This window comes from Ambystoma mexicanum, chromosome 1p (genome assembly GCF_040938575.1).
Source record: "Ambystoma mexicanum isolate Mex_15411 chromosome 1p, UKY_AmexF1_1, whole genome shotgun sequence".
In the NCBI taxonomy this organism is placed as follows: Eukaryota; Metazoa; Chordata; class Amphibia; order Caudata; family Ambystomatidae; genus Ambystoma; species Ambystoma mexicanum.
In genome coordinates this window covers 1,140,270,848-1,140,297,695 of record NC_090921.1, presented here as the reverse complement: position 1 = coordinate 1,140,297,695, position 26,848 = coordinate 1,140,270,848, and positions in this window count along the sequence as shown.

Sequence of the window (26,848 nt, the reverse complement as noted above, 5' to 3'; positions counted from 1 at the left end):
ACAGAAACTAATGATGAAGTAAAGAATCAAGAGAACTTTTAAATACGACAAAGGAAAGTACACATGCACAACGTGCTGCAGAGAATCAACCGTTCAATGATTGTACAGATGCTGGAACGCAAGGTAGACTAAGTTATCATAGAAGCTGTCTATATGTAGTGAATAGAATGCAGTACACAAAGCAAAAAGACAACTCAATTTCCCCGCTCTCGGTCCACCTTGATAGCTTGTCAGGAGGAAGCAGGGATATATTATCTATTTCACATATCCAAATTTATATATGAATCATGTACTGCCATTTTGTTTACAAATAATGAATACACATTTTATTAAAGACGTTCAGTAAAAAACATATCAGTAGTAGGTGCTTTCCACAAGGCACTTAATGCAACAGGGTAAAAAATAATAAAGGTCCAAATGTTCAACACTCAATAATGTTGGTGGCTATGGTTAGTAAGTGACATAAATAATTGATCACAAAAAAATGCTGCTTTTCGAATGTACTCGCATTGGATTCTATGGGATGTAACTATAGATGGAAAACGTTGTTATTGTCCTTCTTCAGAAAATAGACACAGTTTTTAAATTCTCCAGAGAATGTCTACATATGTTTCGGATAAAAATTTACATCAACACCATCCCTGGTGTTCTGCTCTTCTTAGTGTAGCCCTCTTCAGGACGATTCATTTCTTAATTAGTTGACAAGATGTTCAAAAAATTCCCCAATGGATCATAATTTGTCAGATACTGTGAAATAAATGAGAAAGTGTAAAGATTGTATGTTAGTGATTGTTCTAAAAAGACCTCTTGTCATTTTGTTAAAAATTTGATTTGCAGGTTGAGGATATCTTCCTTTGTAAGTGCAAATTGCCTAGTGTGACTGCTTCTAAATGCCTTTCTTTATGGCAGTAGAACCTGTTTGTAAATAGAATGCAGGTGAAGTTGCCACTGTTAGAAGCTGGACATCGGTATCATGAATTTTAGTAAACCAGGACCCATGAAGAGGGAAGGGAAAATTGTGTTGCAGTAAGAATACGATGAATCGTGGAGCTGCATGGAGAGGTTGTTTGGACTGATGTCAAGCCTGAAATAGCCATGGTTGGTTATCTTTTCTGAAAAGGAGTGGGCGTGCAAGGATGTTAAGGTGCAAAGAAAGAACACCAAGAGTGCAAAGTTAATTAATTTAAAACCTGCAAAATTGGCCAAATCAGGGTCTCCTGTCACATGAGATGAGGATGAAAATAGAGTTCGAAATTGGAGTCCTAGAACAGGATAGTGAGTGCCTGCTCTCCTATGTATTCTCAGAGACAAGGATACTTTACAAGGCCAAGTTCAAAGACAATCTTCATGGCAGAAGGCTTGGGTGATGTAACGCTCACCTGATTCCCGCAGAGGAGACGGTCTTGACTGGGTGAATGCCGTATCTTCAAAGGTGATGTGTAACACACGGTTGGCTCTTTGGGCTGGACCTCTGTGCACTGTATGTCTGACTCGAAGAGTAAGATGTCTGCAGATAGAAAATATGGGATTAATGAACTGGGGTTATTGGGTGCCTCTCTCCTCTTCCCTTTCTCTTCTCCTGTAGAACCCCAAAGGTTAACACCCTCACCTTAGGTAAGTGAACGCCAAGCTCTCCATCTGCCTCGGGGCAGGGTGCCGTAACCAGTTTCTTCACTGGATAAGGGTGCAGGCCTCTTGACCTCAGAGGACTGCTGTCCGTCGTTAACTGCACAAACGGTAAGTTCTGGGCACTTCAAATGTCTTAAAAGTCTTTTGTAATGATATCTCTTGTTTTGCAGGGTTCCGGCGATGGCGGATGGCGGGCTGATGAGAGTTGAGGATCGAACCCGCGTGAGGAATAGAAGCGCCTGGAAGCACGTAAGTAAGCGTTTGTAGCCTGCTTCACGATGCGCACTAACTGTCCCTTTTATCTTGCAGGTACAAGTTCGGAGCTTTAGAGAAGCTGAAGGGTGCTGGAATACCCACTGGATTCGGCGTGGGAAGGAGAAATGGCACGTGAGTAATAAAGTTGCCCAATGTCTTTAAACGCACCTTCTTTTGTCTGTCAGATGTGGGATTCAGCGCCGAAGGCCTCCGGAGTGTGCGAAGAGCTGGTAAGCTTTTGTCTTTCAGATGCCGGAATGCAGTGCGAAGACCTCCGCAGCATGCGAAGAGTAGGTAAGCCTTTGTCTTTCAGATGCCGGAATGCAGCGCGGGGCGTTGGTGACAGCCGATGGACCAGGTAAGAGATGCGCTGCCACTGAAGACCGTAGTGCTAACCTGTTCTTTCTTTGTCTTTACAGGTGCTGCTGAAGACTGGATTCCAGGATGGTAAGCCTTTGTTCCCTTAGGCCCAGGATCAGAAGCAGAAGACACAATGAGCGTTCTGGTGCAGAGAATGCAGAATAACGCAAAGCAAGATTCATCCATCGGGTGTGGTTTAAATAGCCTCCTGTAGTGCTTAGGTGTCTCCTTCCACAGCCACGCCTAGGTAAGAAAAGAGTTCCTGCTTTCCAGAAGAGTTCCAGTGTTCTGAACCTAGGGTGTGGCTCCTGCCCCACCCAACAGGAAAAGTAGTCCCAGACAGAAGAGGATCAGGGGTTCAACTGGCAGGTAAGTAAGCAGCATGGTCTGCTGCAGGTAAGTCCACCCAAGCATTATGAGCCCGGCGCTTCCAGCGCTGGGACTGGGCATCTTTATGAGCCTGGTGCCACTGGCGCCAGGACAGGGTCCAAAAGGTCCCAATTGGGACTGGCTGGCACTCGGGACCGGGGTTATGGGTCTGCTTCCAAGGGAGTCGGGCAAGTCCTGATCTTTTGGAAGCAGAGATCATGACAGGTGATGAGAGATGAATCATCTCTTGTTAAGGTGCAAAGAAAGAACACCAAGAGTGCACAGTTAATTAATTTAAAACCTGCAAAATTGACCAAATCAGGGTCTCCTGTCACATGAGACGAGGATGAAAATATAGTTTGAACTTGGAGTACTAGAACACAATAGTGAGTGCCTGCTCGCCCATGTATTCTCAGAGACAAGGGTACTTTGCAAGGCCAAGTTCAAAGACAATCTTCATGGCAGAAGGCTTGGGTGATGAGAGATGCAGGGCTAATTGGGTGGGGATGTACATTCAGGCCAATTTCCATGCACTTGGGTCTGGGCTTAAGTGCTGGTAAGAGAACTGAATGTTCTAGACATGGCACAAGCGTGCCAACCAAGTGTAGTGGTCCATATAAGGAAGGAAGGAAAATCAATGAGAAACCATGTATCTAATGTTTCTGAAGATGACATGTTTTAGAGGTAGGCATATTTTGCCCACCCGACGGTGGCCAGTCAGTTACAATCCTAGTTCCCATAGACAATATACTTAGATGTTTCCCATAAGCCTATCCCGATCCCTAGTAGGTTTTTCATTATTTGCCAGGTAGTATGTCGCCACCTCTGATGTATTTTGTATTTTTAATATATAACCATGTTTTTACGAAAAGATTGTTGAGAGAAATCAAGCTTAAGTCTATTGATGTTCATTGTAACTGTTTTAGATAATTGTTAATTAAACAGTACTTTGCAATCTTCCTGAGTTGGTTCGGTTATTTGGACTCAGAGTTATTCTGTGTGAACCCATCCATTTCATGGACGTTCCTAAAGGGCCCTTATCTTACATGGTAGTGGTGCGTATGGTTCTAAAAGATCCAAACTAGTTCACCTCCAGAGAGCAGCCAAATAGAAATAAACGTGCAAGAAGAACCTAGATGGTGGGCAGGTTCCCCTTTGACAAAATCCTTGCCCGGTTTCCACACGCGGTCTGTGGATGGAATGAGAAGTGGTCCGATTGGAGGAGGAGTCTATACCGAAGGCCTCGAGTCGATTAACGAATGGTGAGTAGACTAAGGGGAATTGAAAATAAAGGGGACATAATCATTTTGGAGTAATGGGAAATAATTGTAGAGGTAAGAGAGAACACCTAAAGATCCCTAACTCAAGAGAGTTAGAAGGAGACATTTCAAACCCCAATGTGGGTAAGGTAAAGTATAAAATGTGTAGTCAGGACTATGTAAGGTGATGTCTCAAACCCTTTTACAGGGTAAAAAAGTAAAGGCGATGGCCGAGGTGATCACAGTGTTTATAATGTGTAATGTTGGACTAGTCTAAATGTTGTTTGTTGAGTAAGAGATTGAAGAGCAATAGAGATTGTGAAGAATTGGAAAAGTAACAGTGTAGTAAAGTGATTGGCGCCAATCAAGAAAATAGATAGACTATTGAAATAAGAGGATTGAGCAGCGATTGATTGTGCTTGCTCATATGTGTTGTTTTAAAACGTTGAAAAGTGACGATTTAAGCCAAGGTATAAGGTTTATTAAACAATCTGGTAAGTATCAACAGTCGATTGAGACTTGTCATTATGGGGGATACTCCTCTCATGCACCTATACTGTACACTGTCAAAGTATATCCTCAAGCTCAAACAGTATAGTGCGGAATGTGTAAAGGGCACAGCAGATAAAATGCTCATGCCGTGGCCATGAGTGGGATCATTGTCAAAAGCGGTATGGCAACACATGACCACATATTTGCATGCTGCGTACACAGGGAAGAAATTAGAGAACAGATTAGCAATTTTAGAGCTTTGGAAGATGTATCAAGAAGAAAGAGAAGAAAGAGAAGAACCGCCACCTGAGGAGTGGATGCTTAATCAGCATAAGGAGGAAGGCGTCAAGCCCTCAGCTCCTCTTACCTTGCCTGAAGCAAAGGGTGATTCTACCGAAGAGATAGGAGTGTATCCTTTAAAGGAATTGAGAGCAGCAACGGGGTATGGTAATCCAATATATGAACTCATCGCTTACAGTAGCGACGATAGTCCAGAAGAGAATAAAAGAAAGGAAGAGATTTACAAGATCATACAAGACAAGGAACAAAAATGTGAGTGGTCGAATTTGTCGACAGAAATGGACAGGGAGATTAGAAGATGGAAGGGAGAAAAGGATAAGGCTGACAGGGCAGCGCTCGTACAGAACGAATGGATGGAAGAACGGATATTACTTAAGATAGATGGGAAAAGTATGGAGGAATTTAGGCAAAGAGAAGGTAAGGATGAACAAGAAAGAAAAGATAAGGAACGAGAGAAGAGATTAAAAGAGGATGAACAGAAAAGGAAAAGCAGGGAGCAACGACAGCAGATATATTAGGAGGAGCAAGAGAAGATTGAAGAATGGGCTGAAGAACAAAGAAAGTATGACAATAGACAGAGAGTGTTAGAAGAAAGGGACAGAAAGCAAAAAAGAGAGAGGAGGAGGAATTACAAAGACTAAGTGACAAAGCATTACAGAGACAAAGGAAAGAAGAGGAAACAAGGGAAGGAGTAAGAAGAGAAGAACAAAGGCAAGAGGAAGAAAAAATTAGAAGGGAGGTAGATGAAGAAATAGAATGGAAAAGGAGACAGCGAGGTCTTGATGCCAATCTGATTCGTAAAGAACAAATGAGGCCGAGCACAGAAATACGATGGGACAGGGTAGAAGAGGTTCTTCCAATAAAGGAAGTAATGCCAGCAGTATCTAGAGAAGCGCCAGAAGAACGATTTGATGTGGAAAGCATTGGAGATAAGATTGATAAGGTCTATCAACAGTTAAGGCAAAGTAGCGAGTATGGAACTCGAGGAAATGATGATCGATCCCCAGTACCTCAATCACAAAGTGAGGAGGGAAACCTGTTTGTTGATGAACGTCGGGCATGTCTATGAGGGGACCGAACTTAGACATGGGTGAGTGGGACTAGATATGTCAAAAGAGGAAAGAGAGTCCAGTTTTGGGGCAGATGGAGGGAGCACAATGGATAAGCCGATGGATAAAGATGTGAGATGGTCAGATCTGGAACAACCAAAAGATGGAACACCAGATCCCATAGCATATCCTGAGCATCCGAGAGGACGATCATATCGTGAGAAGGGAGAGTCGCCACCATATGCAAGCAGGTTAAGGTCATTACTGACTAGAAGACAGACTGGGATGATCATCCCTGCCATGGATAGACTAATACTGGGATCCGATTATGAGACAGGGTTTACACAGTTTCCCTTAATGAAGAAAGGGGGAGCAAGACCGCAATACCTTCCATGGCCGCAGATGGACAAGGATAATTTAAAATGCAAGCTCCCTAGTTTGACTTTGGGTACTGGGAAATGGATATATGAATTACAGAAAATGACAGGAAGACATACACTGGCCATGGGGGACATAAAACATCTCCTAGCAGCCATTCTTGGAGAGAGGTCTGATGACATATGGAGGAGAGCTGGATTTTCAAGTGTGACTGCACAAAACACAATGCATGATGGAGTGCTGTTTAATAATTGTAGAGCAGATGTTTGGAGAGCTCTCAGGGTGCAGTATCCTGACACATCTGATATGGGTGCAATTATGACATGTACAGTGAAGGAAGATTGCTTACATTCAGGATATTCAGGAGAAATGGCAACTTGAAACTCGTGAGCTGTGGGAAAAGACAGTGGTGTTATTTTATCATATTTTATGTCAAGGGTTGCCTGAGCCAGTACAGAGGCAGATGAAAACACAAGTGGGGATGGAAGCGAAGCCATGGGTTGAGATACATTTGATGATAGTGCACCATTGTCAGTTATTACAGGAGAAAAACAAGAAGAAAGATGAGAATAGGAAGATCGAGGAAGCCAAGTTAGTTCAATAAAAGTTGTCAGAATCTGCCATAGAAGGGGCAGTGCTGACAAACGGAGAAGCATTGGGAATGCAGGAAGCAATGGTTGCCTCACAGGTGAATAATTCATGCCCAATGCACCAAGGTGGATATGGGTTTATGCCACGAGGCAGAGCTATGGTTTATAGAGGGAGAGGAGGCGGATTTCAAAATGAATAAAGGTAGTTTCAAAGCAAACAGAATGAGAAACAGAATACGCAGGGAGGATATAATCAAGGAGGGGTTAACAGAAGAGTTCCTCCAGTATGTTGGAATTGTGGAATGATGGGACATATTGTGTGCATATTTGGGAGTCAATGGAATGTACAAAATGGCCAGGGACAGCTTATCCTCCGGCATACAGCACACAGACTAGAGAGGGCTTTGCCCAAGATCACACATCTTATCAGAGACAAGCACTGCAAGTACAGCAGGTACAACAGCAGGGACAAGAACAAAACAATCCACCACAAGGGCAGTCACAACAAGCCCCTATGCAGACACAGCAGTATGCAAACACAGGACAAGTATTGATACCCAGAATAGGAGGTGTCACTGTGGTAGGAGGAAATCCTTCCACAGGGACGGGGATGAGCTTCTGTCCAAAATAGGACAGCTCACAGAGTGACCTGATGTGTTCAGTACTATCTGTGGCACCAGACCCCCAGGGTCAATGTGATGATAGGAGTTAAATCTTTTTCTTTTCTTGTAGACACTCAAGCAACTCATTTGTGTATACGAGAGGGAAAATGTCCAATGTCAGGTATTGCCATGAACACTCAAGGGTTCTCTGGAGCTACAAGTTGAGTTCCTTTTACTGATAAATTACTGATCTCCATAGGAGAATGTGACATTTCCATTCCCCTGTTATATTCACAATAGACACCGGTTAATATTTTGGGAAGAGATTTAATGACAAAACTTAACATGACAATTTCATGGTATGCAGTAATACAATTGTGGCAAAAAAGTCATCTGCACAAAAAAATCACGGAAAAAATGCTGTGGTTTGACCCGGTAAAGGTGTACCCCATCATACCATTTAAGGGGAGCAGGGATTGCAGGGGTGTCCCCCACTCCCCTTAAATGGTTAATGGGTCCAGGGGTTGCGGGGTTGTCCCCCACATCCATTACATGGATTGCGGTGGCAAAACCACAGCCTTTTTGCCACGATTTTTTGTGATAACAGCAATTTTTGCTGGGTTTTTAATACATGGAACCAGTTTCATTTACTGATCAAGGAATAGTGTGCTCCACTCCAGGAATGCACTATTTAAAAGTGCGAGAGTTTATACTGGTATTCACAGGGCAAGTTGCTCTGCGAGGCATTGCAGTAGATCCAGAGATTTTTCTATATGTGGTGAGAATTATTTCTGATGTGGCTGCCTGGCCTGGTGGGAAAGATTGTGAGAATACCTGATGAGTTTCTATTTAGACCACAAATACCTATGGATGAGGACGGTGAACTGAATATTTCTATAGAATTGTAAGCAGCCATAGTACGAAGCGAAATGGCAATGCTTGAAGGGGTAAACAATGAGGGTAGACCATGGAGTACAGTGATAGCTATTGAGAAAGGGTACAGATTGACTGACATAACTGATGACAATATGTTCGGGGAAGACCGAAGCGATGATGAAGTAGTGTTCTTCATGAGCATTATGTACTGGATAAGGATAGAGAAAAGGGAAGTCCCACAGAGAATGGTGATAATGCGGCAATGGCCAGCATTTCTTTAGAAAAATCTTAAAAAGGTACCAAGTGACTTATGGACCACAGGTCCTTATGATGTCGGCTTATTGAAGGGGATAGGAGAGGTTAAAATAAAGCTTACACCAAGAGCAATTTTACCCCAAGTAAAACAGTTTTTGTGTTTGTGCAACTATGCTAGAGCCTTGGTGTTTGATTATAGTACATACACAAGTCCAATTCTGCAAGCAGGAAAGAAAGTGCAAGTTGTTAAAACAAAGCTAGAATTGACAGGAGAAATGGAGAAAGGATTTGAAGAGTTGAGAATAGCAATTTGCACAGCCCCTGTATTAGGAATTTCCAATTATGCTGAGGAGTTTTATTTATCTTCACACACAAATGGGGCAGTCATAACAGCAGTGTTTACACAAATAGCCACATTAGGATACAAACCTTTAGCATATTACAGTGGGATTTTAGACCCAGTTATGAGAGGACACTTCACTTGAGAACAATCTCTGGCAGCCATCGCGTTTGCAATTGAGAAGTCCAAAAATATTGTCATGGGCTGGTCTATGACTCTCTTTGTGGCGCATGCTCTATTTGCCATTTTAGAGAAACCCAAGGGCACATTGACATCCCAAAGAGCTTCAGCTTATAATGATTTCTAACCCAGCATTTAAAATTGTAATATGTAAAAGTGAACCCAGCCACGTTCATAGCTGAACCCGTAGAAGAAGCTGATCATGTGCATGACTGTGCTAATTATGTTGAATTTTATGATAATATACCCCTTGTGAAGGAGAATGCCTTAGCGGGAGGGAAAATTCTCATTATTGATGGTTCTTCGAAAATTGATCATACTAGTGGGGAAAGGCATTCAGGCATCGTAGTAGTAAGACACAGATTAAATGGAGAATTTGAGTTGGTGGCGAGCGCAAGGCTGCCATCCAATTTTTCTGCGCAAGTAGCAGAATTACTGGCACATATTGTCACACTTGAGAAACATGAAGGGCAGGAAGTGATGGTGTACAGTGACTCCGCCTACATGACGTCAACCACACATGCAGGGTTAGCACATTCGAAATGGAATTGCTACCTCCGTGCAGACGGCACTCCAGTGCAACATGCATCCTTATTGGAGAGACCCATCAAGGCACTACTACTCCCAGTAGCCATAGTGGTTGTTAAATGTGCAGCACATACCAAACAAACAGATTTCATCTCTTGCTGGACCAAATCCGCAGACATAGAAACCAAAAACATTGCATATTCTCCAGAAATGTCGAGTTTTGATACTCAGAGTTTTAAAGAAAATGCAGTTACAACAATGCCAGTACAAGAGATCTTTAATAAATTGTCATTAGATATACAAGGAAGTGAACCACAGGAAGAGCAAGAACTGTGGAAATGAAGGTGATGTTCTTTATCCCCACCAGAAGCATTATGGTGACAGGACAGCACTGGAAAGCCAGTGATGCAAGTAACTTTATTACAAGTCACGCTCGCACAGTTGTATTACCCCGTGCATGTAACTAGAGAGAGCCTTGCTGCTATGATTGCAGAAGACTGGTTCACCCCTAATTTATTGGAACATGTTGCACTATTTATGGTGAATTGCATCATGTGTCAAAAGTTTACTGCTGGGCATACACTGAGAATGATTAGAGGAGTAATACCACAACCGAATGGTCCATTTGATCATTTACATATCGACTATGTCGATATGCTGCAGACATGTAAGGGATATACGTATCTATTAGTGTGGTGTGTCCCTTTTCTAGGTGGATCGAGGCAGGTCCATGTACACACCCTGATGCCAATTGTGCAGTGAAGTTTTTAGTGTGCAAAGTGTTCCCGAGGTGGGGTGTGTGTGAGGTGCTAAGATCCGATAATCGGCCACATTTTGTGGATGAGTTATTTGAACAGATAGGGCTTCTATTAAGCATAAAACACACATTTTCTTCTGCTTATTACCCACAAGTGAACAGGATATGTGAGAGACTCAATGGCCTCCTCAAAGAAAGGATTGCCAAGATTAAATTGACTTTGAAAAATGGATGTCTGTATTGCCTATCCCTGGCCTTATATGCCCTTCGGAATCAGCCAGGATCAGACAACCACATCAACCCGCACAAACTGATGACAGGGCATTGAGTGCAAATGCCCCTTATACCTCAATATGCAAAAATGCAAAAACGTTAAATAGTGAGATGCATGGTTATTTGACATGTATGACGTCTAGTATTTCTTTAATTTCTGACCAAGTCAAGCATCAGGGGGGTCGGTCTAAGAGCACAGAAGCAGATAATTCGGCAACCAATCCGAGAGAACTATTACCACCACCTAAATTATATGCTAGGGACCTAGTGTTGATTACATTTTTTACCAAGATGTGATATGTTTTCATGTCCCTTCCATTGTCAAAGAAGTGCTCCCTTCCGCTATTTAAGTACGAGGAAAAAGAGCATGGTTGCACATCGATGGTGTGAAGATTTATAAAGGAAAAACCTTCCCTCCCACCGTTGCGGATCCAGAAGCAAGACAAGAATAATAATTTTTGCTTGTGCAGACCCGATCGATGACTAAGAAGAAGGACGATAAAGCAACAAGTGATTAACACATACTTTATTTGGGCTGCAATTCAATAGACACTCCTTATAGATATTTTAGCAGGGAGTGCAAGGACTTGCAGAAAATTCCAGGAATTTTGAAATTTACTTTTAGAAACACAGCAGAAAGTAATGCATCAGAGTTATGCCTAAATGTCAGTTCTTGATCAGAAATTGGAAGCAAGATCAGTATCCAGATTCATTTCGTGGAGAATATTTGTTTTGAGTGATGAAACATATGGTACCTGCTGATAGTGACATTTATCGGCTTGTGCTTGCTGTCTTTGTGTTCATACTTCAGTCTTACCCTGCTCTTTTTAGAAGAGACTTCAATGTTCACACTTTCTTGCAGGATCCTAAAATCGGTCCAGTGATAAGAAGACTCCTTATTGCTATAATTGATTTTTTTTACACTTGCAAATATAAAGAAACTTGATGATTGTAGTAAAAATGATTAATGAAGAGTATGGCATAGTTATAGAGAATGAAAAAATTCAACAGGTAGTAGGGTTGTGCTAGAGATGGATGCCCAGATTCTTATGTATAATATACACTATATGATTGTTCTCCTTGTCTTTCTGTTCCTCATCTTTCATAGTCTCTATCATCTTAGTACGTCTGCTGAAGGAAAAATCCCTATGGTTCTCCCCGCTGTGAAAGAAACTCATGCCAAAATCTATGATTTCTATAGGTATATTGGGAGACACAAAAGGGATGCAGAGGAAGATAATGAAGGGATAAATACCTATCTAGATAACACAGCTCACCTGGGGAATAACATGTGGTACCAACACATGACAAAATTGGGGTAGAAAGCATCTAAGGAGGGTTGCTACATCTGCTCTCTTATCCCCTATGCCATGAATACAGTGAGGACTTTCATTGCAAGAGAGGTTCCAGAGCATGATGCAAGGTGCCTCAGTCATCTTGCAACATGCACTTTTTGAGGACAATTTCAAGGAAGTTGGGCGACCTTGCGATGGAGATCAAAATGGTCGTTTCCATACCAGGATGACTATTTCAAGACACTACAGATGGAAAAAGAGCCTGGATGGAAGAGCACGATGCTTGTGTATCCTGCTTCAGGACAGGATGAGGTGATCATTGAAGAAATGAAGAAAATGAATTGCCCTGATGTGACAGAAATAGCTGGATCACCTGGATATTGGGAACAAACTCAATTATTGATCTATGGACAAGTGAATTCTAAGAAGGGATGAGAAGAAGGAATGATGTCCTGTGCAGCTCATTTGCTGAAAACAGATTACGTACAAGAGGTGCAGAAGGTGAATGTTGGATGTTTAAAGTCATGGGACAAACACTCCAAACTGCTGACATGGGTGGAGGACGAATCAGGCCTAATAGTTGTAATCCCATTGGTTAATGCAGCACCATGCTTTCAAAGACATGCAAGGAACCATGTGGGATATAACAAAGAATGCAAAACCCCAATTGTCATTCCTAGGATGGGAGAAGGGACAGCCATCCTTATGGACCGATATTAGTTGGGCTTCTGCATATAGAGCTTATATGAGGTTGCCAAGGATTGGGGTGGAGTATGTTCTCTGGTGCACATCCATGTTCCAGCATTAGTGATTTCCCAAAGCAACCTGAACATTGGTGAATTTCCAAAGGTGGGTGCTCAGTTGAGAAAAAAAAGATTGCTTGAACTGCTCTCTGGGACAAAAAGAGAATGTTATTTCTCAGTCAAATCAATAACAGCATATGACTCCATTCCTGAGGAGCACAGGTTGTTCAGCTAGACTGCCACAATACTGACGACTATATTAATTCCTGGGATCCTAATAGTGGCAATGCCAAGTGGTTACAGGTCACTAGTGGGAGCTTTTACAGACAATGAATGCTACCATAAAGGGATTCAACACCATTATGGAAGCGCTGAGGGCCATACGACTGAAGACCCTCCAGAACTGATATGTACTTGATATGATGACAGCAATGGAAGGAGGAGTTTGTGCCAAAATCAGGCCATCATGTTGCACATTCTTACCTTCTCATGATGAACAAAATGGAACCTTGTCTGAGGCCATAACGTTGTTAACAAACCTGCATAACAAGATGGAAGATGAGACGGATGACATTGAAGATGACAGTTGGTTTGCCTCCCTGTTCTCATGGATTCTGCAGTGGTTGGCAAATATATTCAAAATAGTTTGGGTAATATTGGTGCTGGTGCTGTTTGGATTCTGTGTAGTTAGGATGGCGATTGCCCAATGCAAGAAAATGGCAAAGTAAGTAGTAGGAATGAAGATCATTGTCGTTGTCAAACCTGAACCTAACGTCAAGGAGCTGACTGATGAAGCTGTCAGGAAATACATACAGGCCAGCATCATAGCACCTGAAGGAACAAAGCTCCTCGAGCCAAAGAATTATAAGAAGTATGTGGGATGATGGGTCTATTGTACTCCCAATGGACAATGTAACTAGATGACCTGGAGTGTAGATGAACATGTCAAATCAGCCGGCACTCTGAGGGGGTGATGAAGATATGGACACCATAGAAAAAACCCTATCAAATGTATCCCCGAAGGACGACAATTTGAGGGAGGAACTCCCTGAAGGAATATGAGGAAAGAGGAAAGAAAGAAGCATGTAACGTCAAAAGAGAGCATGAACGACGTCCCAGGATACTGGCTGAAGAGGATGTATGGATCTTACAGAATCTAATGATGAAGTAAAGAATCAAGAGAACTTTAATACGAAAAAGAAGTGTAGACATGCACAAAGTGCTGCAGAGAATCAACCGTCCAATAATTGTACAGACGCTGGAATGCAAGGTAAACCACTGTCCCATTACGAGTCTGCTTGCGGGACCCGCTAAGGGCGCCTGGTAAAACCAGGCGCCCTTAGCGGGTCCCGCAGGCAGACCAGGGAGCTAACAACAGGCCTGTTATTAACGGGCCCATTGTTAGCTCCCTCCCATTTCCCATTGAGCCCTATGGGGGCTCGAATGGGAATGGGGATGTACCGGGTCTGGGTTCCTTGAATGAGGATTACCGGATCCTCCAAGGTTGGAATGGCCCAGTAATTCTTCATTCAAGGAACCCAGACCCGGTACCCGGTAAGGGGGTAACTATGCTGCAAATTGCGGCATGGTTACCTCCAAGGTTGTAATGACCCCCGAAGTTATCATAGAAGCTGGCTATATGTAGTGAATAGAGTGCAGGCAAAGCCACCACTGTATAGAAGCTGGACATCTGTATCATGAACTTTACTAAACCAGGACCCATGAAGAGGGAAGGGAATCATGTTGCAGCTAGAATAAGCTGAATCGTGGAGCTACATGGCAAAGTTGTTTGCCCTGAAGTCAAGAATGAAGCAGTCAAGGTCGTTATCTATTCTGAAAAGCAGTGGACGTGCAAGGGTGAATCCTGTTTTGTTAAGGTGCAAAGCAAGAACACCAAGAGTGCCCAGTTAATTCATTTAAGGCATTTAAAACCTGCAAAATGGACCAAGTCGTGGTCTCCTGTCACGTGAGACAAGGATGAAAATAGAGTTCAAACTTGGAGTCCTAGAAAACGATAGTGAGTCCCCACACTCCCATGCCTTGTTCTCAGAGACAAGGATACTTTGCAAGGCCAAGTTCAAAGGCAATCTACATGGCAGAAGGCTTGGGTGATGAGAGATGCTGGGCTAATTGGGTGGGGAGGTAGATTCAGTCCCATCTCCTTGCACCTGGGTCTAGGCTTACATGCCACTAAGTGAACCAAATGTTCCAGACATGGCACAAGCGTGCCAACCAATTGTAGTGGTACATATAATGAAGGACCTTATAGTTTGAAAACCAATGAGAAACCGTGTATCTAATGTTTCTGAAGATGACATGTTTTAGAGGTAGGCATATGGTATCCACCTGACAGTGGGCAGCCAATTACAATCCAAGTTCCTTTAGACAATATACTCAGATGTAGTCTGACATCACCTCTGATGCATTTTTAATATATAACCATGTTTTTATGAAAAGATCATTGAGAGAAATCGCACATATGTCCGTTGATATTTGTTGTAAGATAATTGTTAATAAAACAGTATATTGCAATCTACCTGAGTTGGTTGGATTATTTGGACTTATTCTGTGTGAACCCATCCATTGTATGCACGTTCCTAAAGGGCCCTAAGCTCAGAACAATGAAAATGACTTGGAACTGGTCATACAGAAACTGGTAGTGGTTCATGAGAAAATGGAGGCAGCACTTTGTAAAGAATAAGCTTTATCTTGATGTACACATCCACATATTTTATCTTCCTTTTCTTACAATACTTTGACTGAGTCACTCATGTCAGCATGTTAGAAGTTTCTGCTCTTGTCTCTGTTTGCAATTGGCAGAGCTGAACATGTATCTGTTGTGCCACAGCATTCTATCATGGAGGGTGCTGAAAGTATTAGCCTCAGAATATGTTGTGTTTTGGCTCACCGAAACTGCAGAAGAAATAATGTGAGCTGGCATTGACCCCCTTATAATACAAACTCTCCCCATTAAATAAAGAGATGTGTCAGAAAGGTAAGTGGGCCTGGAATGTCTAAGTAGGCTTCTTTCCTTGAGGTGAGGAGGGATGGGAGAGGCAGCTGTGCAGTGGAAAACGTGGAGCAAAGGTGAGCTGTCTGTCAGGTAACCAAATTAGCAGAGGCAGGACAGAGACAACTAGAAAGAACTAGAATGTGGTGGGATGAACTTGGCAGAAGGCAGAAGCAGGGAGAGGTCACAGAGTTGAAGTATACGGTGACACAGGGCCTCATTACAGGTCGGGCAGTCCGGAAATAACAGTGGCGGTAAACCACTGCCACTGTTAATTCCGGACCGCTCAATCCCGACTCCTGCAGGCAGGTCTGACCTGGCGGGTTTAACACAGCCCGCCTGCAGGCAGATGTGGAAACACCAGCACCATCACAATGGGACTCAATGGAAATGGGGATTTACCGAATTCCGCCTCCGGAATTCCCGGGACACCAGGGTCATAATGCCCTGTTATTTCCGGGAGTCACGGAGGCGGAATGGTAATACGAGTCTGGCGGTAACCAGGCGGTTTTACCGCCTCGGTTACCACCGGACTCGTAATGAGGCCCACAGTCTTTTGCTGGAATCACTGCAGACTGATTGGATACTGATGATGAATGATGTTGCAAAGGAAGAGCATGGGCAGAGAGACAGCGTTGGCAGATAGCTGCATACACAGGTGCGTGTCTTTGTTCATAGCTGGGCACATGCAGGGAGACTTTGAGTTAAACCATTTAGTGCCTCCATTGAGCACCAAGATGCGCAGAGCCTTGATCTGTATGGGAACCTGAGCTGAGTTCTGACTCAAAGGACAGCCATGCCTGACTCCCATCAATATGTTAGTGTCTGGCTCCTCTGCTGGGTCCCGTAACCAATTATAAAACCAAATATTATTTCTATGTAATAAACTAAGAGCATCATGGTTACTTACATATAGAGCAAGAAAGGTATTGCCCAGCGGAGTTTGATTTGTGTTGGATTGGCCATTTTACTCGCAGCCATGTTCAAAAAGGGAACCCCAGTATATGCGAAAAATACAGATAAATGCGTTTATGCCCAATAACATGTAATCGTGACGTATGGATTGCAATCATTTCCAAGGCCTGATTTTATACTTCAAACACACAACAGGAATTTGCACACCTATTCAACTATTGACTGAACCAATGTTAAAAACATGTGGAAAAGACAACACCCGGACCTTTGTAGAGCATTTAAACCCCAACAGAATTCAGAAGGCCTAAGGACACATGTTTAGAGCTTAAAACCTCAAGCTAAATTAACTTGCGTTTAAAACATTTCATGTGTTATAAATGACTCTATTTTGAGATGTTTAATTTTACCCAAAATAATGTGAGATGGACAGTCATACAGAAAATAGCATGCAAAATGATGTTTTACTCAACCATGCCTGTGATTCCCTTTTAACCACACCATATTTTAAACTAGACGTTAACCTAGCACAAACATATTTCCCTTGCTATGAGGAACTTTTGGAGGATACACCTCCCACTACAAACTCCAGTTTAGGAATGTAATATTACAAGACATGAAGCCCACACAGAACCATTGATATATTGTGCTGAAGGCGGTTTCTAAGGAGGTTTCAAAAAAGGCATTGCCATATGGTTTTGGGTCCTGAACTTCAAAAAGAACTTGTCATAATTCATCAAACTCCAGGCCTCTCATAAAAACAATGAGCCCAGGTCATGGGAGAGGTTATTGATTTTGTGCACAGCAAAGGAATTCTGTCTGAACATATTGCTATCATGGACAATAAGTATGCAGGATATGTATCAATGGTGCCCTCCATAAGATGAAGTCAATATGGCTTCACTTTCAAAACTGAATAGAAAGCTAATGGATGGATGTAAAACCCACATATGTAATAATTACAACAATCATAACTAGAAGGAATATCTACTGAATTATGTACACATCTACATAGGGTGCCATGTAAAGAGCGTGAGATAAATGGGAAAAACATATAACTACTCAACATGGTATCACAGTGCAATAGTTTACAGGTCTGGTGTTAAATATAATGTTTTGTGTTTTCCCATTTACGTTGAGCACAAAGTGAGCTGTTATTTCCTTATACCCAGTGCATTTTTGTATTGAGAGGCATCGTTTCAAAATGGATAGCATTTTCTGCATTTGATTGAAGACTGATTTCTTTGTAAAATTAAGCACTGTTAAATGGAATACTTGACTCACAGCGACTCACGCAGGCTATGGCGTAGTGGACCTCCATTGTCTAATGTGATGTCTTTCACAAATTATGCAGCCGGAGTGAGTCTAGTAATAATTATGTGTTGGAGAAAAACAACAATTTAACCCACTGAATTCATTCTATTCATAGAGAATCATGAAAAGTGTTAGAACTTGCAGTTCTTTATCTTGAAATGCACACAGTCGGGAAAATCTGAGAATTAAAATGTGTCACACGCCCCAGATGTCCCTGCCACTCTGCTAGTTATGATAAGTACTTGCTAACTGCCATTTTTAAAAGTGCCTTGTTGCAGTAACACTGGCTGCCCTATTTTAAAGCGTGCCTGCCTTAACCAAACAGGCGCTTTGCCGTCCACTGTATCAAGATGCCCACTTCTGTTGTCCTTACTTCTGACTAATTTCTCGTTTGGCATATTGAAGCGTGTTTTAGAAAATAGCCTTACTAGCCAAAGCAACTTTAGCATAAGAAAGTAGCATTAGTAAGCAAGACATTTCACCCTGAACTGTGTGAAAACCATGGAAGTAGAATGCACAGCAGGAATTGTAATGCATCTTAAAATGTTCTCCACTAATTTCATGATTGTACCTTCCCAGGCATGAAAATATGTTATCTGCCTATGACTTGTTTGCTGAGAAACTGTGAACAGCCTCCCAAAACATTTTTGATTGTCGATCTCATGCGATGCCTCAACCATCCTTTCAATTAAAATGCATGTGTTCTATTCTGTATAAAAGCACTGTGCACCAAGTCTTGGCCTGTTGTTGAGTTGCTGTTTGTCCTTTGTATGCTGGCTTTGCTGACTGCGATTAAAGACATTCACCAATCCACCTGAAGAATCTGTGGTTGTTTTTCCATGACAACAACAGACTTATGTGTAATTTGACAAGGATGCTGTAAAATGATGCATTTTGACTGGAGAATGTTACATCTCCACACTAGAAAAATAGGGACACCGAAACTACACACAGGCACATTACAAACTGTGTATGCATTCATATAACTTAAAGTCTTCCAAGATAAAAAATATTGATGTTAAGGTAACAAAATAATAAAGGTTATTAATAAATACAAATATTACATTTCAATCAAATATAATGGTAACCTTAACTCAACCTGTTTTTGTTTTGCAATGTTTTGCTTTTGCTATAAAATACTTTATAGTGAAAGTAATGCAATGTATTGTGTGACTATATGTTAAATGGATTTTATTTATTTAATGTATATTACATTTGTAGTGCTTTCATTAGTATTTACAGCTTGCATGTTTTAAGAAATTGAATTTAGCACACATAACCTATTTGCAATTTTTATGTAAAGTGTAAATGTTGTGCATATATTGTCATTTGTAGACATAAATGTTACTAAGCTTTTGCTGTGTGTGGTATTTTAATACTTAGGTACTTGTTTAGTGTATATTTTCTTTTTATAGTGTTATGTTTATTGTTTAGTACATTATATGTATTTACAATGATGACATGTACCTTGTTCATTGATGTTGTTGTAAGTGTAATGTATAACACTTGAATGCTTATGCATATTTTGTTATTGTATATTTATTTGCAAAATAATTTGTTTATTTTTTTATTTACATTTTTGGGAGGAAATCTGCTTGTGTATATTATATTTTAAGTTTGTTATGTTGTAGTAATTTTGTATTTAAAAAAAACAACTGTGTCATTTCTTTTAACATATTAGAGGTGTACATTTAAGTTCCCCTTGAATGATGTTACTTTTTATACAATTACTTATTTTATTTGTGAAACTGTTATCATTTTATGGTACTATTGTATGCTTTTATGTGTGTGGGTGAGTTAAGGTTACCATGTTTTTTGATTTTCATAGAATATATTATTTAATGTATTAGCATTTATTAGATTGTTACCTTAACATTCGATAGAAAGTAGCAGACTCATATTTAGTGAAAGTCGCACACATATTCATAGAAAGCTGTACCCAAATATTCTGAGAACAAAGCACGCATGTCGGACCAGAACAGAGTAAACAAATCCCTGAGCGCATTAGTTTGATTTCAAAACTGCAAGAGCAAAATGCAAGTGGGCCACTGCCCACTTTTAAGTGACCAGTACATAGCCAATATATTCACTGCCTCACACTCACACAGGGGAACAAGATTTCTTTGAGTAGTATACTTGTCTTAATACCAGAGAAAATCGATTGTTACACTTGCCTCATCTTGAAATGATATTGAGTTAAACAATGTAAGCCAATGTAGGATAGAAATATCTTTTAGATGTATTCCTAAGATTGGGAATGAAAGATCGTATGGATTGATAACAATGAGATTCGTATAGGCAGATAAATTCCTTTTTTGTTGAATATTGGTTTTTGAGATACATATTTTCGTAGTGACCTCCATGGTAAAAAGCTGGAGATGACCTTTGTCTAGATTCAGCCAATTCTTTTGAATCAATGTATACATTTGGAGAAACATTGTCTGTTTATTGCCTGGAATTGTGGGGTCAGACTATGCCATCCCTGTACCTCGATAGGCCAACTGCTACCAGCTGTCATGTTGCAGCTGTTCCAAGCACACCCAATGCAAAGAATGGATAGGGGTTACCCTTGAGTGACTTGCACTTTGCCTTGCACCTCTTCTAGAAAGAGCACCGAAGAATGTATGGACATATATTCGTGCTTTCAGGTACATCCTATTAGTCAGCATGAGGTGAGCTTACAAATGTAATGTCACTACAACTGTTCCGGCTCCCTGCCGCCTCAATCTTTGCAATTCTCTGCTGGAGAAAAAGAGACACCCGAAGGTTTCCATCTCAGAGGTTTACGTTCAGAGGCCCCTTTTGAAACAAGAGCCGGCCTAAATAAAAGAAAAAGAAAAAACTTTGGTGAAAAAAAAAGTGCCATCCTGCACAAGTGCACAAGCATGTAAGATTGTGGGCGAATAATGCTAATGTATGACTCAAGTCACCACACATTGCTGAAGAAGTCTTTACAGTATGAAGGGAAGGTCTTTTACCCTTTTACTCAGTGGCTGGAGTGGGTATATAAGACCATTCTGTGAATTCATAGACTGACAAAAGGCGCAACCACAGGAGAAAATGAGTGGAATTTTCAGCTCACAGTCCCAAGTGTCATCGGAAACCAGGCAGACACGGATGAGAATATGTGCATTCTAGGTCAACAAAACAGTTCCTTTCTAGTATGTAGGGTTTAAGTCCATAGTTGATGGCTTGAATCACCGAGCAGAGATATAGGCAGCCTGTGGTGCTATCCTAGATCTCTGTAAAGGTGAAATAGTTTTGACACAAAGCTGTGTATGTGTGGCAGTGAGAGAAGAGAACGCGGTGGCTTCCTATAGGACCTTGAGTTTAGGGGCAGCGTCAGTGAATGCATGCCTCAATCTCTCACTTGTGGTAATGCATCATGCAAGCACACCTATTGTCACCTAAACCTGATGGGGTTTTGAGGACTGTGGCGGAGATCTCTGGTTAACAGTACATCCTACAGCGAGACAGCCATGCCATCTTTAACCACAGTAGCATAATGAAGGCAGAGGTGCAATCGGAAAGGGATCTGGACATCCGTGGGTGCATCTGTCAGAAAATGCTTGGAGTGCAGATCTGACATTTTCCAGGCCCATGTGGGAAAGTCTTAAGGTAAGCTGGGGGGTGGGTGGGGTAGTAGGATGTTCCATCGTTGTCGTTCTTCTTCTACAGTGAAGGTTCAGTCTGCATGTGTGGCGGCATTGGCATGTAGCCTGCTGTTGGAGTCATCTGTGGATGAGGGGTGGATGTACGCTACAAAGTGCGGGGCACCATCTTTGTCTAGAAAGTGTGAGCCACAAGGTCTGTGAGCTTAGCTGAGAATCAGGTACTAGTGGTTTGCACCATTGTTATGGATGACCTGCAGCTTATCGGATTTAATCATTTTGATTTGTCCTTTCATTAGGTCACTATTATTGTGAGTTGTCCTGGCCCAGCATTGGGAACTGAAGGTCAATCTCACCACTTTGTTTTGAATGACTTGCAGCCTTTTAATTGATCCTTGCAATACATCTCTGCGAATGGGAGCCACACTGGCACAGGGAAGAAGTCCCACCATGTTGCGTTGGGTGACAGACTATTTATTTGTTCTGGTCATTGATCACCAAGGATGTGGGTGATCTTGGCCAATGTCAACGCATGGAGGTCATGTTGTTTTTCAAGTCATCTTGATTGTCCCTTTTGCGAGGCCCATGTGTATGATTTTGTCATCGTTTTTAAGAGGTTGAAAAGAAGAGAGGTGAGGACAGTCGGGAAGGAACACATCCTCCCCATTGCATCAGCTGCATGTCTCCAACATGGGCAAATTGTCCCAATTGTCATGTAAAAAAAAACAATTATAGGTTTCCACATAAAAGCAGCTGAACAAAGCCTTCTTCGTAAAATGTTGCTGCCATAGCATAGTGAGTTTGGCAGTCGCCCATATGTGTGCGTTACCTGCAAGTAACACGTTTGAATACCAGGCGGGCTGGCCTTTCATTCTTCAAAGGTCTGTGAAATGAGAGCCATTGAGTGCTGTAATAATAGCAATTATTATGAAAGCACTTACAGTCAATTCGGTGTGTACTGTGCACCACAAACATTGTCCGCCGAGGTTTGCCTCGGGTCACATTACGAGGTGCTGCATCGGTGGCAGGCGCCGCCACTTGTGCCTCCTCCCAGAAGCCGGCCGCCTTCTCATGCCACGTGGCACAGGGGGCTAGGGAAGCTGCCTTCACGTCTGCATGATAGATTGGGCAATCTTTCGTGCATTTGAAAGCGAATCACAAAAAAAATGCATTACATAAATACCACGGTGGAAAGTTTGCCATCACACGAGGAGTGAAATGTTTAATAATGTAAGATCCATTGAGCCGCAGCGTGATTTACAAGCCGTCACTAGCAATTAGCCGCACAGGCTGACATTTCCAACAAGCCCCAAGATATACATTTACTTAGGAGCCCGCTGTCTTTCTTTCCTTTTTTTTGTATTTCACTTCCGCCTTCATTGTTTTTTTCATTGTAATTCTTATTTTTTTTAATTTTCTCTGCTAGCTTATTCGATGCATTTCTCCCCTTCACCTTCCGATCTTACTTTTTTTAGTGTCTCTATGTCCTATCTTTTATTATTTTTCTGAAATCTTTGCACTCTTGCCCTTTTCTTTCGCTGTGTCTCCTATTCTCTCCATCAGCATTGAGTTCAATTACAACATTGACTATATGGGATATGAGACAAACTGAAGCCTCCCTTGATGCAAACCATTAGATATTATTAAAACCCAATGTATTGGTACTCACTTGAAGAGGGGAGAGATTAGAACCTCAACCTGTGACTTGATCGTTGCACGTGGATAGCTGTAAAAGTACATTAAATGATTGTGCTACGGCACCTGTGCCTTACGTTGTTGTAGCAGACCCTCGCCAGGCCAGTCAAAGAATCCCGGAAGTCAGAGTCTTTGAAAGGCGTTTGGCTTTGCACTGACACCTACAGAGCGTAGGGCTTTTGGGCTTCTCTGTGCTCTGGGGATGCCGCTCCATCCCTCTTACTTATCCTGGTGTTTTATCATGACGAGTGTTCAGATCTTAACGTGGCAGGTGGAATCGGAGGAGTGGGGGGCTGTAGTTAGGGGGCAAGGCCTAAGGACGGGTGGAGGGTTGTGGGGGAGGGCAACCAGGCCACCCCACCCACCCTTACTTAGGCCATGCCGCTTAACTAGAGCTCCCCCTCGTTGAGGTGGGGGAGGGGGGGCAGCGTGGCTGGCATTTTTTTGTCTCTCAGGCATTGGGAGTCAAATAGGAGAGCTGGGGCCCACTGCTGTCATTTATTTGGTGCACCCACCTCTCCTTATTGTTCCGAAATCATGATTAGGAAACAAAAAGAATAGATTCAGAAAGAAAACATTTCTTTCAGAAGTCAAAGCATTTCATTCGGGTGTCCGAAGTGCATTGCCTCTGACTTCAGAAAGACATTTTCACATTCTGTCACTGTGGAAAGGAGTCACTCATGCTCCCTCGCTTCACTGTGCAACTCAGGAACCTGGAAGATCTCCCTGCTTCCTGGCCCATTGTCTGGCATGGTGGCGCTTGTCAGTAGAGGCCTGGAATCCCTTGGGGAAGACAGATTCAGGACAGCAGTTAATATATATATACATATGTATATATTTCTTGTTAGCATGTGTGCGTGTGTAGATGTTGGATGTTGATGATAGATGTTTGTATGAGGTTGCATGAATTCAAGGAGGAGTTATGTATTATGTAATATGTGTGTGTGTGAATGAGTGCGTGCATGATATATGGATGCTGGGTGGTGTATGAATTAATGAGTGTATGGTGTATGGGTGCTAGTGTGAATGAGCTAGTGAATTGTGTGAGTACATGTTATGGGAATGTGTGCCAGTGTTTGCTAGTCTTGGGCCGGCTGCAGAGAAGCTGATTTTGGTGGGTGAGGATGAGAGGTGGGGAAAAGGAGGGAACACTAATACAGGATTTAATTTTCCATCCATGATAAAGCAAGCATAATAAGTGTTATTATGTAGCTAGACTGTTATTTTGGGGCAGACAGTATAGCCATTTCTTAATGTGGCATAACATTTTTTACTAAAAAGCAACAGAGTGGAAACCACCCTGTCAGTAAACCCTGTGCTCCTCCTTCCTCCACTTGGGGAGCTTCAATTTCAATTATAGGTCCATTTGATATGTCATGTATTGCTTTCGTTATGCTTATTCAAATTGCTTCATTCCAATATGCTTATCTGTATATACTTTCAAATATTTCATCACCATTGTTGTATAAAAAAACTTTCACACGCTCTATTAATACAATTCTTCCTCAATCAGAAATATCAGCTAATTATGCCAATGCATTTCGGTGCAAAGCACCATCATCAGGGCTATAGTTCATATAGGAATATTATAAATCCAAAAATCACAGTTAGAGATTAATTTCACGCATTGCAAAAGATTCAATATACATACCAACTGGTAGATGTATGAGTCAAAGACAGGTTCATTCGTGCATGTAAATAAAGGGGATAGAAGGTGACCTTCATTAGTATTCATGTGAGATACCCAGTATTATGTTAACTTGCTACCGTGCGTAAACGCAGATCCTGTTTTTACCTTAGCTTATCTCTGAAACTCCTACTCCTTGCATCTATGCGCGCGATTGATGTGGGGGATGTGCTGTGAAGAGATGATACGGTACAAGTATCTCTATCTGTTTTTGAGAGGGAAGTACCTTCTAAACGGGCTCCGCTTGCGAGCACCGAGCGGCTTACCTGCTCGCGTATACTGCTTCGCGTCTCCTTCCACTGGGTCGTGAAAGCGTGTGCTTGTTGGAAGATTTGTTGTCTCCATGGCAACTATGGCAGCGTTGCTCGTCTGTGATTGGTTTGAGCGGACGTGCCTCCCGTCCCACCACACCACAGGAAGTGGATGGGCGGGACTCGGCACCATGGAAACGTGTTCTAATGTAAGCGATCAGAGGGTTCCTCATAAGGGTAAAAGTATCTATCTAAATACTAAAGGAAGTCTGTGATACCCGCGGGTACCTAAGGATCTGCAGTTACATAAACAAGCTAGTCATGGCGATCCGAGCGGGCGCGCCCCCTGTCACTCCCGACTACAGTTTGCATGGAAGGGCAGGATCCGGCGCCACGTCAGCTCTGACAACTGTTTGGATTAACCAAACACAGTTACACATCTTTAGTCTGTGGAAAGAACGCTCCACGCTCACCTAAGAGGGCCTCATGTATATTCTACGTATTTGGTACATGACGCCAGTTAAGGTGGACCTTTCAAAATACTCTACCTCTAAATGGGATCCATCCTATAACCCAATATATCCTCTCAATAAACTGAATAGGGACCGTCCTTAAAGGCATGGTCTAGTAAAAATGTTTATTGTCCCTACGGGTCGGCCGTGTTTTTTTAAGCCTAAGTGGCTTAGTGACGAGTTTTCGTCCATTAAACGCACGCGAAAACAAGCACCAGGGAGCCGCCATTTTCTGATAATCCTATATTTTCCCCGATCGCCCTGGCTGACCTGCTTTTGCGGCACTAAATCAATTCCCCCGCCCCTGAGCCTGACATTATCAAAACATTCATATTCCCCGCCTCTCCCCGTGACGTTACTGTGCTGTGTAGGCAAACGCGCCCAGTCGTCTTCTACGCGACTCCACACAGAACCCGGAAACCAACACAGATCAACTCACAACACAGCGCGCCACAATTCGGAATATGAAACTGTACTTTAAAATGAAACAGCAACACGGTACATTTGGTAAAGTACATTTATTTGACATTAAATGTTTAGAGAATATTCAGCAATTGACATATGAACTCCGGAAGCCATTTATTTTCTTTTATCTGTATCCGCAATAACTGTTCCGTTTCATCTTGAGTCACGCACTGTTCCTTTATGGTACAAAGGGTGTTCATTTTCGTAAAAAGAATCACTTTGGAAGCACGGTGAACCGCAAGGCTGTTCCATCAACTAGGCACTAGTCCAGCCAAAAGGTTGATATGTTGCTTCTAGCCACTAGTACAGCGTAAGGGCATGTGGGCCCTTGGCGATCGTCCCATAATATGGTGATCGTGCTCCAGTTGTTGACACGAAGCTGCAGGTGTCTGCTGAAGAATCCATCCGCCGGTGTCTCAAACAGATGGCAGTGGCAGAAAGGGATGAAATACCTGTTATGAAAACAAAAAAATGATAATAAGTCTCGCTAGCCGAACTTCATTAATATTACTCATTTTATTTATTACGGCTGATCAGAAACTATTTGCTTGCAAGGATAGTTCAATGGAGTATGTTCGTCTCTAAAATCAATGCGAAAAGTAACAAGATAAATCGAGGCCAACACACAATGATAAACGACAGTCTACATGCGTGAGGAATGATATGATATATGATATGGCATGTGTAACACGCCTATACTCAAGTGTTTCTAGGCGTGACGAGGCAGGTGGGGAACAAGGGCAGACAGACAACGATCCTACTAGGCCAGGTGTCTTTCTGATCGCGCATGGGGAAGGGCTGTACATGGTTAGTTGAATACAAATTAAATAATAGGGCCAGCTGGTGGAAAGTGCAAGGTAA